Source organism: Schistocerca serialis, chromosome 1, assembly GCF_023864345.2.
Source record: "Schistocerca serialis cubense isolate TAMUIC-IGC-003099 chromosome 1, iqSchSeri2.2, whole genome shotgun sequence".
In the NCBI taxonomy this organism is placed as follows: Eukaryota; Metazoa; Arthropoda; class Insecta; order Orthoptera; family Acrididae; genus Schistocerca; species Schistocerca serialis.
The window spans coordinates 1199934161-1199950985 of NC_064638.1; positions in this window are offsets into that span (position 1 = coordinate 1199934161).

The window sequence follows — 16825 nt, forward strand, 5'->3', positions numbered from 1 at the left end:
GGACAAGGAGATTAAGTCTGTGCGACCTATTCCTGAAGAGTATGACAGCTTTTTTCAAACTGTCAAACATTGCTCCCGGGCATCAATTCCAAGAGGGTGTAGGACAATGTATCTGCAGGGTGTGACACCTGAAACAGCTGCCCTGCTGGACGGATACTATCGACTATATGAAGAAAACCCTAATAGCGAGGAGACTTATCTGGCTGCGCAAAATACTCTCTCCTCAATCTCTGAGGCGAAGAGAGAACAGTGGATTAAACTGATGACAGAATGTGAGATGAGTAGAAGTAGTCAAAAGGCCTGGAGATTGTTACGACACCTTAACAATGATCCCTCCCAACCCAATACGCATACAAATGTGAAGGCAGACCAGATCGCACACCAGCTTTTGAAATATGGTAAACCTGACCATACCAGTAAAATCGGGAGACGAACCCTGGAAAGGGAGCCCGAACAAGAGGGAAACACTCTGTCTCGACCATTCAGTTTGAATGAGCTCGACTCAGCTCTAAATAAGTGCAAAGTCGGGAAAGCAGCAGGGGTAGATGACATAAGAAGTGAGCATATCAAGAACTTTGGTCCAGGCGCAAAGTGCTGGCTACTCGAGCTAATGAATAATTGTATCAAGAGCGGCAAGATACCAAAATCTTGGGGGAAAGCAAAAATTATAGCTATACATAAACCAGGGAAAGACCGGGATGACCCCAAAAGCTATAGGCCAGTCTCCCTCCTATGCCACCTGTATAAGGTATTGGAAAGGTTGATCCTCCAAAGAATTACAGATATGATATAACCATTACTGATCCCTCAACAGGTAGGATTTAGACAAGGGAAGAGCTGCACAGCACAGGTGTTGAATTTGACACAGCATATAGAGGACGGCTTCCAAAGGCGGCAGATAACAGGAGCGGTGTTTATAGATCTTTCAGCCGCCTACGACACTGTCAACCACAGACTCTTGTTGCTGAAGCTATACAACCTCACCAAGGACTACAAACTAACCTGTCTAATTAGAAATCTTCTGCAGAACCGAAGATTTTTGTGGAATATCAAGGATAAAGAAGCAGATGGAGGCAGCAGAAAAATGGGCTGCCACAGGGCAGTGGACTGGCACCCACCCTCTTCAATATATACACTAATGACCAGCCGTTACCAGAAGGAACACAAAGCTTCATATATGCAGATGACCGAGCAATCACAGCACAAGATCATAGCTTTGAGAGGGTGGAGCGGAAGCTAACTGATGCCCTGAAAGAATTAACTGCCTATTACAGGGACAATCAATTGAAACCAAATCCTTCTAAGACCCGAAACAGACAGGCTAGTAGAACCTTGCAGATAGATTGGGAAGGAACCTCTTTAGAACACTGCAAGACTCCAAAATACCTCGGAGTCACTCTGGACCGTGCTCTTACATATAAGGAACACTGCTTAAAAACAAAGCAAAAAGTGGCTGCCAGGAACAATGTGGTTAGGAAGCTGACTGGAACAACATGAGGAGCACAGCCAGACACAGTGCGCACATCCGCGTTAGCCCTCTGCTACTCTGCAGCTGAGTACGCTTGCCCAGTATGGTGCAGATCTACACACACAAAGGAAGTTGATGTTGCTCTGAATGAGACATGTCGTATCACTACGGGTTGTCTAAGAGCCACACCTGTGGAAAAACTGCACTGCTTATCCGGCATAGCCCCCCGGACATCCGAAGAGATACAGCAGCACGGAGTGAAATGAAGAAGGCATTAACATCCGAAGCCCACCCACTACATGGCCACCAACCGGCACAGCAAAGACTTGTGTCTAGAAAGAGCTTCCTTCACAGTACAGAACCACTCGCTGACACTCCACATCAACACCGGGAGAAGAGATGGCAGGTCAGATGCCAGCATCTGGAGGAGTGGCTGATCCCGCAAGAAGTTCTTCCCCCAGGCCACACAGAGAAATGGTCCACATGGAAATCACTCAACCGCCTGCGTTCTTCTGTCACAAGATCCAAGAGTAATCTGGAGAGGTGGGGCTTCCAGGTGGACTCTCTCCAGTGTGACTGCGGAGCTACCGTGCAGACATCAACACATCTACTACAATGCACATTACCTCCAACTGTGTGCACCATGGAGGACTTCGTAAACGCTACACAAAGTGCACTGGACGTTGCAAATTTTTGGGCATCCACTGTGTAGATTAAAATTATCTTATGTTCTTAACACAATCTGTGTCTAATCATTTATTTCATTCTTGACTAGTTTAATTTATAAACCATAATGTATGTATGTATGTAGTAATGTATCTAATATTGTTTTTAGTTTGCTTCTGATACGAGAAATAAATAAATAGTAGCTTACCCGCACTCCTATTTTTGCATTCAGTATTAAACCCTCTCCTGCATTACCCCTATTTATAACCCTGTATTCACCTGACCAGAAGTCTTGTTCCTCCTGCCACCGAACTTCACTAATTCCCACTATATCTAACTTTAACCTATCCATTTCCCTTTTTAAATTTTCTAACCTACCTTCCCGATTAAGGGATCTGACATTCCACGCTTCGATCCGTAGAACGCCAGTTTTCTTTCTCCTGATAACGACGTCCTCTTGAGTAGTCCCCGCCAGGAGATCCGAATGGGGGACTATTTTACCTTCGGAAGACTTTACCCAAGAGGACGCCATCATCATTTAACCATACTGTAAAGCTACATGCCCTCGGAAAAAATTACGGCTTTAGTTTCCCCGTGCTTTCAGCCGTTCGCAGTACCAGCACAGCAAGGCCGTTTTGGTTAGTGTTACAAGGCCAGATCAGTCAATCATCCAGACTGTTGCCCCTGCAACTACTGAAAAGGCTGCTGCCCCTCTTCAGGAACCACACGTTTGTCTGGCCTCTTAACAGATACCCCCTCCGTTGTGGTTGCACCTACGGTACGGCCATCTGACTCGCTGAGGCACGCAAGCCTCCCCACCAACGGCAAGGTCCATGGTTCATTAAATGAAGCCATTAAGATGTAAAGTTCTGAGTCTAGTTCATAATCAATATACATTAGGCAAAAAATTAACCTGTGAAACGTAATTTCAGTACCAAGAAATACAGATGAAATGTCGCTTGAAGTCTAGTTTAATGACTTTGTAAACAGCACATGTTAATTTTGTAATAGTGAATATATGTTACTTTTCTAATAAAGAACGTACACTGAAGCACCAAATAAACTGGTATAGGCATGCGTATTCAAATACAAAGATATGTAAACAGGCGGATTAAGGCGCTGCGGTCGGCAACGCCTATACAAGACGACAAGTGTCTGGTGCAGTTATTAGATCGGTTACTGCCTCTACAATGACAGGTTATCAAGATTTAGGTGAGTTTGAACGTGGTGTTATAGTCGGCGCAAGAGCGATAGGACACAGCATCTCTGAGGTGGCAGTGAAGTGGAGATTGTCCCGTACGACCACTTCACGAGTTTATCGTGAATATCAGGGATCCGGTAAAACATCAAATCTCGACATCGCTGTTGGCCGGAAAAAGATCCTGCAAGAACGGGACCAACGACGACTGAAGAGAATCGTTCGACGTGACGGAAGTGCAACCCTTCCGCAAATTGCTACAGATTTCAATGGTGGGCCATCAATAAGTGTCAGCGTGCGAACCATTCAACGAAATATCACAGATATGGGCTTCCGGAGCCGAAGGCCCACTCATGTATCCTTGATGACTGCACGACACAAAGCTTTACGTCTCGCCTGGGCCCGTCAACACCGACAGTGGACTGCCGATGACTGATAACTTGTTGCTTGGTCGGACGACTCTCGTTTCAGATAGTATCGAGCGGATGGACGTGTACGAGTATAGAGACAACCTCATGAACCAATGGACCCTGCATGTCAGCAGGGGACTGTTCAAGCTGGTGGGGTTTCTGTAATGGTGTGGTACGAGTGCAGCTGGAGTGATATGGTTCCTTTGATATCTCTAGATACGACTCTGACAGGTAACACGTACGAAAGGATCATGCTTGATCACCTGCATCCATTCATGTCCATTGTGCATTCCGGCAGACTTCGTCAATTCCAGCAGGACAATGCGACAATCTACACGTCCAGAATTGCTACAGAGTGGCTCCAAGATCACTCTTGTCAGTTCAAATATTTCCGCTGGCCACCAAACTCTCCAGACATGAACATTATTGAGCATATCTGGGATGCCTTGCAACGTGCTGTTCAGAAGCACGTCTTCTTAGGGGTTTAAGGACAGCCCTGCAGGATTGATGGTGTCAGTTCCTCCGTGACTACTTCAGACATTAGTCGAGTCCATGCCACGTCCTGTTGCGGCACGTATGCGTGCTCGCGGGGGCCCTAAGCGATATTAGCCAGGTGTACGAGTTTCTCTGGCTCTTCAGTGTAATTTATGTATATATTCATTTACTGTCATCAATGTGCAAATTCCGGAAATGGAAAGTTGACAAAAAATATCCCTGTTCCAACACAAAAGCGTTGGACATTAAATTTAGTCATCCTCTTTGGTTTGTTTATTACATCCTGCAAAGCTTATGTGAGTTGTTCTGTAATGCTGTGGAATCAGCATAACAGAAAAACGTAAACTATTTTTTCCAAAATGATTTGTGCACCAGTATTACACCTATGAATGCTTATAACTGGAAGTCCTCCTTCTGATGTGACTCATTCCTGATACCTCGCCATAGTTAGTGCTAACTTTCTTTGTTCCTTCTGTTTTGCCGCAGCTACAGAATGAACCCCGCAGTGCTAAAAACAACGATTAAAAGTGTGTACCATCTCAGGATGAGTCGCTGGGCAACTTGAAGCCGATTACGGTAAAATAAAAATTCAACCATCACAAAAGCAGACAGGTTGTAGGTATTTCTGAAAACCTTTATTCATCACAGTTGCGGAGTTCTACATCCATGATGGATAGAAGTTTTAGTGGCAATTTCGTCCTTCACTCTTACAGTACCTAGATTCGTAACTTGCTACATTAAATTTCGTGCGTGCAGCCCCACAAATTCTGCCTGTTATTCTAACATTTCGGTTGTATTCCGTTCAAGCATCTTCAAAACTGAAATTCGTGGATCGCACCACTTCGCATGTTTATAGATAAAGAACGTGCCAGGGTCGTTGATCGGCGGCAAAGAAGTACACGTATGCATGAATTAGAAATGTGGCTAAGCGATGGATCTACTCTGGGAAGTATCACTGTGAGCTCCAGCGTGGCAGCGTCTTTGCAAGTTTATTAAAGAGAGCGTCGGAACTCATGATTTTTCCAAGCTAAACCTCTATCTCTACTAATTAAACCTGTCGCGAAACAAATTTCAGCAGCTTCTTACACCAATGAGCGGTTTTAACTTGAAAACGTTATGGAATTCGACGCTTTCCTTAATAAGCTTTCAAAGACGTCACCACTGCGCAGCTCACAGTGATACATCGACTTTCCGCCGTGGATTATCTATTTGTGTACTTCCCTGCCGCTGACCAACGTCTTTGGCGCCTTGCGTAAATGTGGCTACATGCGCAGTGGTGCGGTCCGCGAGGGGATGGAGCTTGTGCTGTAGCGTCAGTCGTTCGACTCATCCTGAAGATGGCTGAACGCTTTGCTGCCGAAATACGAGTATTAGAAGAAGAAGCGGAATTTATGGAGTATTACGCCCTAAAATTAACGGAGCACTCTTCGCGCCGCGTAAATCTGAAGATGCACTCCCAAAAGTCACTCAAAAGATATAATGACCGTTCTCGATATAGAAAAGGCATTTGATAGCATATGTAAGAGAAAGGTCTGGGCATTGCTAGATGAGAAAGGAGTGGGACAATGGACAATAAGCAGAGTGGATGAGATGTACTCTGGAAGTTTGAGTTATGTGAAAGTGGGAAATTAAAGGCCGGATTGCTTACAGCAAACAAGTGGGGTGAAACCGGGCAGTGTATTGTCACCTGTCCTATTCATTGTGGTCTTGGATGAGATAAAGACTAAGAGGGCATCAGTAGCCGCGAGTCCCCACCTGGGGAATATCGGCAGCCGAGGTGCAAGTTGTAACGGAACTGAAATGATGGTGGGCTGACAGTAATTTGGAGCCCGCGCGTCGGAAACGGGCGCGCTGGTGTGAGACTGCCAGGGAGTGCACCCTGATGCCATCTATTGGCGAAACTGGGAATTAGCGCTGCCTGTCAGACAATGCACTAAGCTCTCGGAGTCAAATGTATTCTTTTTCTTGGTAATTACAAGCTATTACTGTATGATTTAATGTTATAAAGCGCTAGTAGTAAATTATTATGACTGGTATGAACTCCAGGGTAATAAATATAAATATTCTTAAATACTAAATGATTTCGGTGAAAAGGTGGTAGGGGAACACCCCCACTCTTGGTGATACGAGCGTAGCTAGAGGTAGCTGGAGACACAGGGACTGAACAATGGAATGGCCTGGGGAGTGTTGACGTGATCGGACGTGCATAACTGTGCTCACGCAAAAGTGATTGTGCAACAGCGAAGAGGAGAACATCGTCGCCGTTTGTGGAGTAGAACGCGACGAATGGTTGTCGAAGCCGTCTCTATGCCACTGGGGCTGATTGTAAGAGTTCCTGCGCCCAGATTTTATGGCGGACGTGCAGTAGCTTATACGAGTGCTACAGCTCGTAGTTCCAGCCGCCATTGAGGGCATGAGGCGTGAAGAGCTGCGTTAGCCACATGCATCTCACCACCAGCACCGACACGTCTACCCAAGGCAAGACTGCTTGCAATTGTTAAGTCGAACTTTGTATACATGTAAAAGGAGAATACCAGTTTTCTTTTATGCAAGTGCAGAGGACAGAATATAGTAATGAGTAAAATTACGATGCATGTTGTTCATTGTAAAGTGTAGTAACCTGAAACATAGTGTAGTGAAATCAGACTGAGGCCACCATCGCCTCTTTCATTTACAATTCTTTTGGTTGTAGAATACTTTAGCGTATAAGAATGTTGAAAAGAGCAATGGTCACACCAGAATGAGTCGCCTATTTATAGTTACTTAAATTTTTCTGAGTAACCTTTCAAGTAAAGTCACTTAACTAATTCTATATCAATTGTCCAAAGAGTAATATCCAAAATCATTAAATAAGTTGAAGGATAGAATTTTGTTAACCTAAGTTGCATAACTTGTCTTGGTGGTAATTACCAAGTCAACTCACAGAAATTGAGAGAGTATTTGCTTTGTAGAATCACCTAGAATGATCAGAAATAGTAATATTCAGAATTAAGTTTAAATTCAACTCAAGCCGTTTCACTTTGAAACGAGCCAAAAAATTGATTTATTCTTTTGCTCCTTCGGAGCTGGCGACCGTAGTTATAAGTATTTTCAGGAGGATTCGACGGTAAGTCTGCTGCTCTCGTCATGCTGATAGGATTATCCACTGCTGCTAGCAGTGGTGATTGGATACATAAGCTCACTACCAAGTTAAGTGGGTCAGGTAGACAGTGTTACCGTGTGAACTGTAGGGCACTGTAGGCCTTGGATCGAACCCGTTCAATCATCACAGCTCTTTCGGAAATAGTCCGGTTAGGAGTGTACTAATCATTAGGTAAATACTGGCGAGTAACGGTCAAAAATGTATACGCAAGTGAATTTAGCAAGGTCCATGTAGCACCTAATTAATGTGGTGCAATGGCGAGGGTAGGAGTGGAGTAAAAGTGAGCTGAGCTTGTGGCAGCTGTGCTTTATTCAAAGATTAACAACGTGAATTCACTACTACCTCTCACCATTAGGACTGAGCTATTTACGGTTAAAATACGTAGCAGTAAGCGCAAAGGCGTGACAGCTACAAGTCCGTATTGGCTTTATACATACGGAGTTAGGAAGAGGGTCATTCCGTCAGTGGAGGGGGTTAAAACAACCTAGTCAGTTGAGAACATACCCCATTTACTGATGGAAAGATTCAGCGGTTCGGTCGCAAAGTCTTTACCGTTGAGTCCAGATCGGGAGACTTGCGCGTTGATGACAATGAAGTGATGATGAGGACCACAGAACACCCAGTCCCCAAGCAGAGAACAATCTCTGACCCAGCCGGGAATCAATTCCAGGCCCGTTGTATGCCTGTTAGACGCACTGACCACTCAGCTAAGGGGGCGAACAAGGTGGAAGATAAAACTGGAGAAGGCAAGATAAAAGCAACGGTGTCCACGGATTACTTGATGATTTGAGAAACAGGGAGGAGGGGATTCATGAACAGCTGGATGCTTGGGAAGAAACTATGAGACACTATGGAATGAAATTTAATGTCAACAAATGTGAGATCCTGGTTACAACTAGAACGACAGAGCAGCTAGCGGAATAAGGATTGGAGGAGAAGAGTTGAAGAAGGTGGAAAGTATCTATTTCGGAAGTGTGATAGAGGAAAATGGGAGAAATGAGAAAGAGGTTAGTGAACGTGGCAGATAGTCAGCAGCACTCAAGAGAAGTGTTAGGAGCCTGGTTCGCAACAGAGTCCCACAAAAAAGCAAAGAAGTAATATACAGGACTTAACTGCATCCCAATACGGACCTATGCATCTGGAACACCTGTAATGAAGAAAAACGATACCTCTGAAACAAAGGTAATGAAGAAAAGAGTTATGAGGAGATTACAGGCATGTGAATTGAAGTTCCTCAGAAGTAGTGAAAGGTCTCTGTTAGATTCCTTTCATGTTAATTCCTTAAATCTGTTGTCATTTACGGCATACATTCCACTTATAAATTTACTGTGGTGTTTCTGACTATCTGGGAGGAGACTGAGCAGTGGAACGTGTTACTTTTACAAATAAACAAGAACGATCTGTCACACTACTACACTTTAAAACACAGTTTATATGTAATTCATGTCACACAGTCTCATATAGAACCTACATCCGCTTTCTTTTATATAGCGTATATGATAAGATACTGTCATCCCCCTTCCCTTCCGTGTGAAAGGATGAATGAGCAAATGTATTTCTAGTTGCATGCTTGATGGTATCAGAGAAGCCTGTCTGCTAGAGAACAGTAGGACCAACGTTAGAACAGGTAGCTACAGTTTCTAAAAGCACAGAGGTTTCTGTTGTTGGTATGGTCCTGTCCATCCCTTGTCATGTTGGTATAAGAAGCTGCCTCTCTGGTCACTTCCAATTGTATCTGTGAGGCACCCTGGGTAGGGGCCCACGCACAGTCGGTCCACGGCAAGCGTCTTAAGTGGTAAGATCTCCGGCTAAGCGCGTCTCTGCTAAGTCCGTAGGACAATGGATTTCTTAAGTGCAGCCTAACTGAAAATTTAATCACCTTTGTTTCAGGTCTAGATCTAAAATATCTTATGTTATCTTAAATTGCAACGCAGTGTAATTTGAGTGTGAAGTTTAGAATATCTTCCAGTAGTTGCTTTATCACTACTTTGTGAGCAAAGTGGAACCACATGTTGATGATCTGTAACTCTAACTAAGATCATCGATCTTAAATGCGAATGTGCATGAGATTATAATATCTCATCTTGGGAATATTTTTCAATATACCAACTTTTCTTTATGTTCAACCCTTGTGGGGTGTACTTTGTGAGACCAGTACCACATGCTTATATAAGTGTTTGACCCATCAGGTTAATAGTATGACGATAGCAACCAGTTCGCGATTTTTCTTTTGTAAATTGCGTTTCTATATAATTTATTTTAATTATCAAAATTATTGTGGAGTTACACTCTTTGTGTAAACCAAGTTGACCACGTGAAGCATGTGGTGTAATCTTCAAAGTAGCCCTCAGTTATTCTTTTATAGAAGATTTCACAGACAATTAGTATGAATTTAGTACACTAGTGTGTGGTAATTTCATGACGGACAGGATTGCGCTATGACCGTAACTTCTTTCAGTGAAAATTGAATCGGTTGGTTGTGGTTAATTTCCTCTTGCGTATGTTTCAACGTTCTTCGTGTGTTATTTTATGACTGCAGCGTTGTATGCGGTCTCCCTATCTCGGCTCCATATTTGATGTGTTCTGTAAGATTATAAACTCACATTTTCACAATCCTAAATAAGGCACCAGTTTAATTATGAATCAAGTTTAATATGCTGAAATTTTAACGGAACAATGATCAAAGCTGAAATAAATGTCCAAATGTAAACTGATTCATTTCTTTTTATTTAAATACACTTATATATACTGTAAATATATACAGGGTGAGTCACTTAACACACACGATCGAACAGCGGAGGAGTGCTACTCAAGTGTCAACTTCAGGTTACAATATCTCCGGATGTAATTAACATTTTACAATGCAACAAACGGCACTGATTACGTATTTGTTTATATGTTCAGCTGTGCTAAAGAAACTAACGTGGTTCCATTTTTAAAAAAACGTAGATTTGTGTTAGAAAACATACTTCCGTGCATTTTTGTATGGTTTGTATTAAACAATTACACTAGCCCCACTCCTCACGTTCAGTCTGTGGAATCGGTTCGTCAGTATTTGATGTGGTTTACGAAATATATCCAGCGGTAACGTTAGGTGACTCACCCTGTATATACCACCGGTTGTCATAAGATGACTATTAAAAAATTATAATTAATGTTAGTCTTGAGAGGCACCCACATGCCTTGCTCATACTGTGGCATCAAGCAGTGAGGCCTGCGAGATGAGTGGTCCGCCAAGCGAGTAGACTCATTCTTATTTATCGAGTAACATGAACTCTAGTACTCACAATTAAGTTACAAGTTATTCTCCTGTTTGAAAATTACGCAACGGAAACGTACATCTGACTGTTAGTAATGTACACAACTCTGACTGTTCACTACGCACTGGAAATACCACATTTTCTTTTTTATTTAACGGCTTTGATCAACACGTGGCCATCGCACTGAATATGAATGGCGCACACATTATAAATTCTGGATATCAAGACAACATACAATTCGAAGGAAAAGGCCACCAATCTTTTTCTTTTCACTATCTTATTTATTCCTATAAATTCTATAACCTAAACACACAAATTCTATAACCTACAACAACAACACATGAGAAATTCCGCCCAGAGGGCATGGCTTTACATTGGTGATTCTCTATCTTATGGTCTCGTAAGTATTTAACGCTACAGTGCCCGTTCTGGATAGGATGGTGGATCTTTTGCTATATCTCACACTTCGACTCTCACAACCATCATCACGAAACTTTCCTCCAGACCGAGCGGTACAAGAGGAACATGCATAACCTACTACCCCTGAAACTACCTTACTACTCTCCCATGCAAACCACACATACTTAAATTACATGACATACACCGCACTGCAACATCGAATACAACACAAGGAATAGTCACAACATTATAATCACATCACTTTCAGCTTTCCCACTTCAATTAGTATTCATCCCAGTTTCAGACGACACTGCCCCACTTCGTAACTTTTCTTTCCTACTACGAACTCTGGGGGATGTACGCACATTTTCCTGGGCAATGCAAGCCAAGTGGCGATGCTGGATAGACGGCTGACTCACCTTGCTTCTCTCTCAGAGTATTATAGTTTGAATCAAGCGTCACACGGAAACATAACACGCAAAGTAATATTAAGAACATATTCATCACACACGCGAGTCCTCAACTGATACCATGGATGAGTACTTCTCTTTATCCTTTGTCTCATACACAGATTGAGACTCATACAGTACTCACCACGTGGAAGTACTCGTCTCTAATTTCAAGTCCTGCACACGCCATTTCTTAAATATTTCCAACTTATAGTACACACGCTAGTAATTCAGCTTAACTTAAGCACTCGGAAGTATTTCAACTTATTGCTACACGTGGTTTCATTGTGACCGTTGGTCACTTCCGAAGATTACTACGATCCCATTAATACGAGGGTTATTCCAAAAGTCAGGTCCGATCGGTCGCGAAATGGAAACGACTATGAACATCCGATAAAGCTTTGCACAGATGTGTTGGGTAGTGTCTGTAGTATAACCCCAGTTAGCTTCACGTCGCTCTTCTCATTTCTGAGTTCGCAGTGAGTGCGTAAAGATGTCTAGAAAATAGTGTCTGCCGCCAAGTACGAGGGCCTGGTGAGAAATTTCGCCTGAAGCTATGCAGCCAACATTACATAACTGTCGTGCTGTTTCGTCTTCACGACAATTCTCAGCCGCATTCTGCAGGGGCAATGAAGATGCTCCTGCATCGTTTTCAAATGGAAATGTTAGATTACCCACAATACAGTCCGCAATTGTCTCCCCCTGAGTTTCATCTCTGGTCACATGAACCGCAGTCTTTGACGACAACATTTTGATACAGACAACGAGGTGTAGGCCAGCGTGGAGAATTGGCGGAAAGCACTGGCGGCTGCCTTCTATGATGAGGCTATTGAAAAGTTGGTACAACGCTATGACAAAAGTCTAAGTCAGAACGGCGACTACGTAGAGAAGTAGCTGAAAGGTGTAGCTAATTGTTACAAGTAAAACATTTCTGATGTTCACTGTGGTTTCAATTTGGCAATCAATCGGACCTTACTTTTGGAATAACCCTCGTATTACCTGCCTGACATTTAATTCTCCCCACAAAAGTTCCTGAAATAGAGAAATGATTATTTCAAACTACTCTTAAATATTTCACATGCATATCATGTCTCCACTCTTTTGTCTTTACGGAGCACACCTAAGACAGGTCCTACCAACACTAGATCCAGCGGCAGAGTGCTGAAACATGGCCGTTCTTCAGGTCCTCTCGCACCTCTGCCGAAGTTGGGGAGCACCCTGCTACCAATTGGTCAGCCACATTTCAGGCACTCAAAGCTCCGGTAAATTTCATCTCTTTGGTTCCACCAAAGGTGACCAAAAGATCATCTCAAAGATGATCATATATTCACATTCACTATCTGCGGTTAGCAGATGACCATACATTCATTCATTTCACAGAACTCACCAAACTGGATGTAGGGATTTATTTTGTGGGAGTGCACATGTGATCAATTAAACAAATAAATTGTCATTCTTTCCCACACTGGTATCCGGCTTCGCTGTATTAATTGAAATTGAGTTATTATTAGAAAAAATATGTTGTACTGACAAGAATAACGAAGAATGTTGTACCTATTTTCAATGTCGGGCGGTACTGTACCCTTTCAGTCTGGTTGGCAATTTGGTATACTAGACTGGGTACCTGGTGAAACAGGTGCTCAGTAATGCAAGGATAACTTCCCCAGATAGCTCACAGCTTGTAACCCGCTTTTATTATCTTGAATAACAGCGCCTGCCGGCCTGTGTGGCCGAGCGGTTCTAGGCACTTCCGTCCAGAACCGCGCTACAGTCTGGAACCGCGCGACCGCTACGGTCGCAGGTTCGAATCCTGCCTTGGGCATGGATGTGTGTGATGTCCTTAGGTTAGTTAGGTTTACGTAGTTCTAAGTTCTAGGGGACTGATGACCTCAGAAGTGCAGTCCCATAGTGCTCAGAGCCAATAACAGCACCGCTTTCAGAACAACTTAATGCATCAACATTACAGTAGGATAAGAGTAAAAACAGGATGAGGAAAAAAAGGGTAATGGAAACAATGAAAGAGGAGCACTTGTACAGCAGGCTAGAAACATCAAGGCTCAGATGGTATGGACACTTAAAGAGAATAGAAAACAAGAGGGTTACCAAGAAGATACAAGAAATGGAGATGCGAAGGAAACGACCAAGAGGAAGACCATTGAATACATTGCTGAAAGGTGTGGAAGAGTGTGTTGAAAAAAGAGGGGAGGACTGGACCAGAGTGAACACAGAAAGATGGTGGGAAAACAGGACTCGATGACGAGACTTATGAACCAAACAGACCAAGCCTGGAGCTTGTAATATTTCTGGCTTATTCAGCCATCATATTAGGCTCCAGGAAGCTATTCCCAGGGCAGTGGAGATGCAAGAAGCATATAGCTGACGCAATGTGGGATGAGGTACCGGTGACAGATGTTAGATTCGGTACCATTCCCGTGAAAAAGACCGCCTGCTTGATGTTGCTGCTCTGTGATTGGCTGCTGTGTTCGGCGGTAGGGCGCCAAAGAGTTAAACTTTAGTTGCTATTATTAATTAAACCTGTCATCCTAATTACTTCATTTTTTTAAATAAACATCTCTCAACAGCCAGCTATCAATCAGTCATTTCAGAATTATTAAAATCAAAGTATTACTAAAACAAAAGACTGACCATATTACTGCTGATGCACTTCGGTGGCGTTCGGGTCACGCCTTGCTGGCTTGGCGGGCGAAGTGTCTCGGGCAGTCCGGCTCTCCAGTTCTGACCGTTCCAGTAGACAGAAATGTTGTCTGTTATAGCAGTATTTGTTTCATGCAATTTTATTTACTACAGTTCCGACCGTCGCTACGTACAGACATGTTGTCTGTAATAGTAGTATTTGATTCATGTAATTTTATTCTCCAACTCTGACGGTTCCAGTAGACAGACATGTTGTCTGTGGCAGGATGTATTTCATGTTATTTTAGCCAGATATCAAGTCTGTGGAAAGATATGTTCAATACGTTGTGATCAAGAATAGTTTATCGTGTCTATATCAATAAAAACGCGAGTGGCATCCCAAATGAATTATAGTTTTTTCGGAGCAGCAGTTCCTTGCGAAGTTAATTTCAGCCTCAAGAAAAAGAATCGACGACCTGCGTGCTGTTTTCTGCGCTGGGGACATCATGAAGACAGCAGGTTAGTGAAGTGTACAAGAACTTACGTATTCCACACACGGCAGTGGAAACAACTAGGCACCTCACGTGTACTGCATGCACAGTACAAATGTGCTCAGTGACACGTCATCTGCAGTAATGCAGTGGAGGTAAAGAAGGATGAAAGTATTAACACTATCTCACTTTTATTCCTTTTTTCTTGTCGTAAGCTAGAAACTGTTGAAGATGATGATGGCTCAAAAGACAGCATTGGCTAAAAGAAAAATCTTGTGGGATATCAGGGCAAAGTGTTTGCTGTCAACGGAGCGCGCGGAGTGCCCTCGAGGTGGGCAACGTGCGACCCCACGGCTGCCGCATTCCGCGCTGGGCGCCAGCGGAACGCCTCAGCCCCTCCCCAACCGCAGCCTTCAACGCCTCGTCACCAGCGGCGAGGCTCAGCCAGCCAGTACAATGGCCCATTAGCGTGGGCCGCCGCGGTCGCTGGACAAATGTCGCCACCGCGCAGCGCGGAAGGAGGCGAAGAACAATGGGCTCTGTTGACAAAAGTTCACGGCTGGGCCGGTACGACGACACACAGTAGCCGCGCGCAGAGGCGATGACGTCACACGGTGCAGGCCGCTGGTTCGAGAGTGGCGGGGGAGGAAGGAGGTCACTCACTGGCTGCGTTTGGCCGTCGCTACTGATTAGTGCCAGTAGTCAGGTATCTTCTACATCTACATCTACATACATACTCCGCAGTCCACCGTACGGTGCGTGGCGAAGGGTACCTCGTACCACAACTAGCATCTTCTCTCCCTGTTCCGCTCCCAAACAGAACGAGGGAAAAATGACTGCCTATATGCCTCTGTACGAGCCCTAATCTCTCTTATCTTATCTTTGTGGTCTTTTCGCGAAATGTAAGTTGGCGGCAGTAAAACTGTACTGCAGTCAGCCTCAAATGCTGGATCTCTAAATTTCCTCAGTAGCGGTTCACGAAAAGAACGCCTCCTTTCCTCTAGAGACTCCCACCCGACTTCCTGAAGCATTTCCGTAACACTCGCGTGATGATCAAACCTACCAGTAACAAATCTAGCAGCCCGCCTCTGAATTGCTTCTATGTCCTCCCTCAATCCGACCTGATAGGGATCCCAAACGCTCGAGCAGTACTCAAGAATAGGTCGTATTAGTATTTCATAAGCGGTCTCCTTTACAGATGAACCACATCTTCCCAAAATTCTACCAATGAACCGAAGACGACTATCCGCCTTCCACACAACTGCCATTACATGCTTGTCCCACTTCATATCGCTCTGCAATGTTACGCCCAAATATTTAATCGACGCGACTGCGTCAAGCGCTGCACTACTAATGGCGTATTCAAACATTACAGGATTCTTTTTCCTATTCATCTGCATTAATTTACATTTATCTATATTTAGAGTTAGCTGCCATTCTTTACACCAATCACATTTCCTGTCCAAGTCATCCTGTGTCCTCCTACAGTCACTCAACGACGACACCTTCCCGTACACCACAGCATCATCAGCAAACAGCCGCACATTGCTATCCACCCGATCAAAAGATCATTTATGTAGATAGAAAACAACAGCTGACCTACCACACTTCCCTGGGGCAGTCCAGATGATACCCTCACCTCCGATGAACACTCACCATCGAGGACAACGTACTGGGTTCTATTACTTAAGAAGTCTTCGAGCCACTCACATATTTGTTAACCAATCCCATATGCTCGTACTTTCGTTAGGAGTCTGCAGTGGGGCACCGAGTCAAACGCTTTCCGGAAGTCAGGGAATATGGCATCCGTCTGATACCCTTCATTTATGGTTCGCAAGATCTCATGCGAAAAAAGGGCGAGTTGCGTTTCGAGGAGCGATGCTTTCTAAAGCCCTGCTGATGCATGGGCAGCAACTTCTCTGTCTCAAGGAAATTCATTATATTCGAACTGAGAATATGTTCGAGAATCCTGCAACAAACCGATGTTAAGGATATTGGTCTGTAATTTTGACGATCCGTCCTTCTACCCTTCTTATATACAGGTGTCACCTGCACTTTTTTCCAGTCGCTCGGAACTTTGCGTTGGGCAAGAGATTCCCGATAAACGCTAGCTAAGTAAGGAGCCAATGCAGTAGAGTACTCTCTGTAAAAGCGAATTGGAATCCCATCAGGACCTGGCGATTTATTTATTTTCAACCCATTCAGCTGCTTCA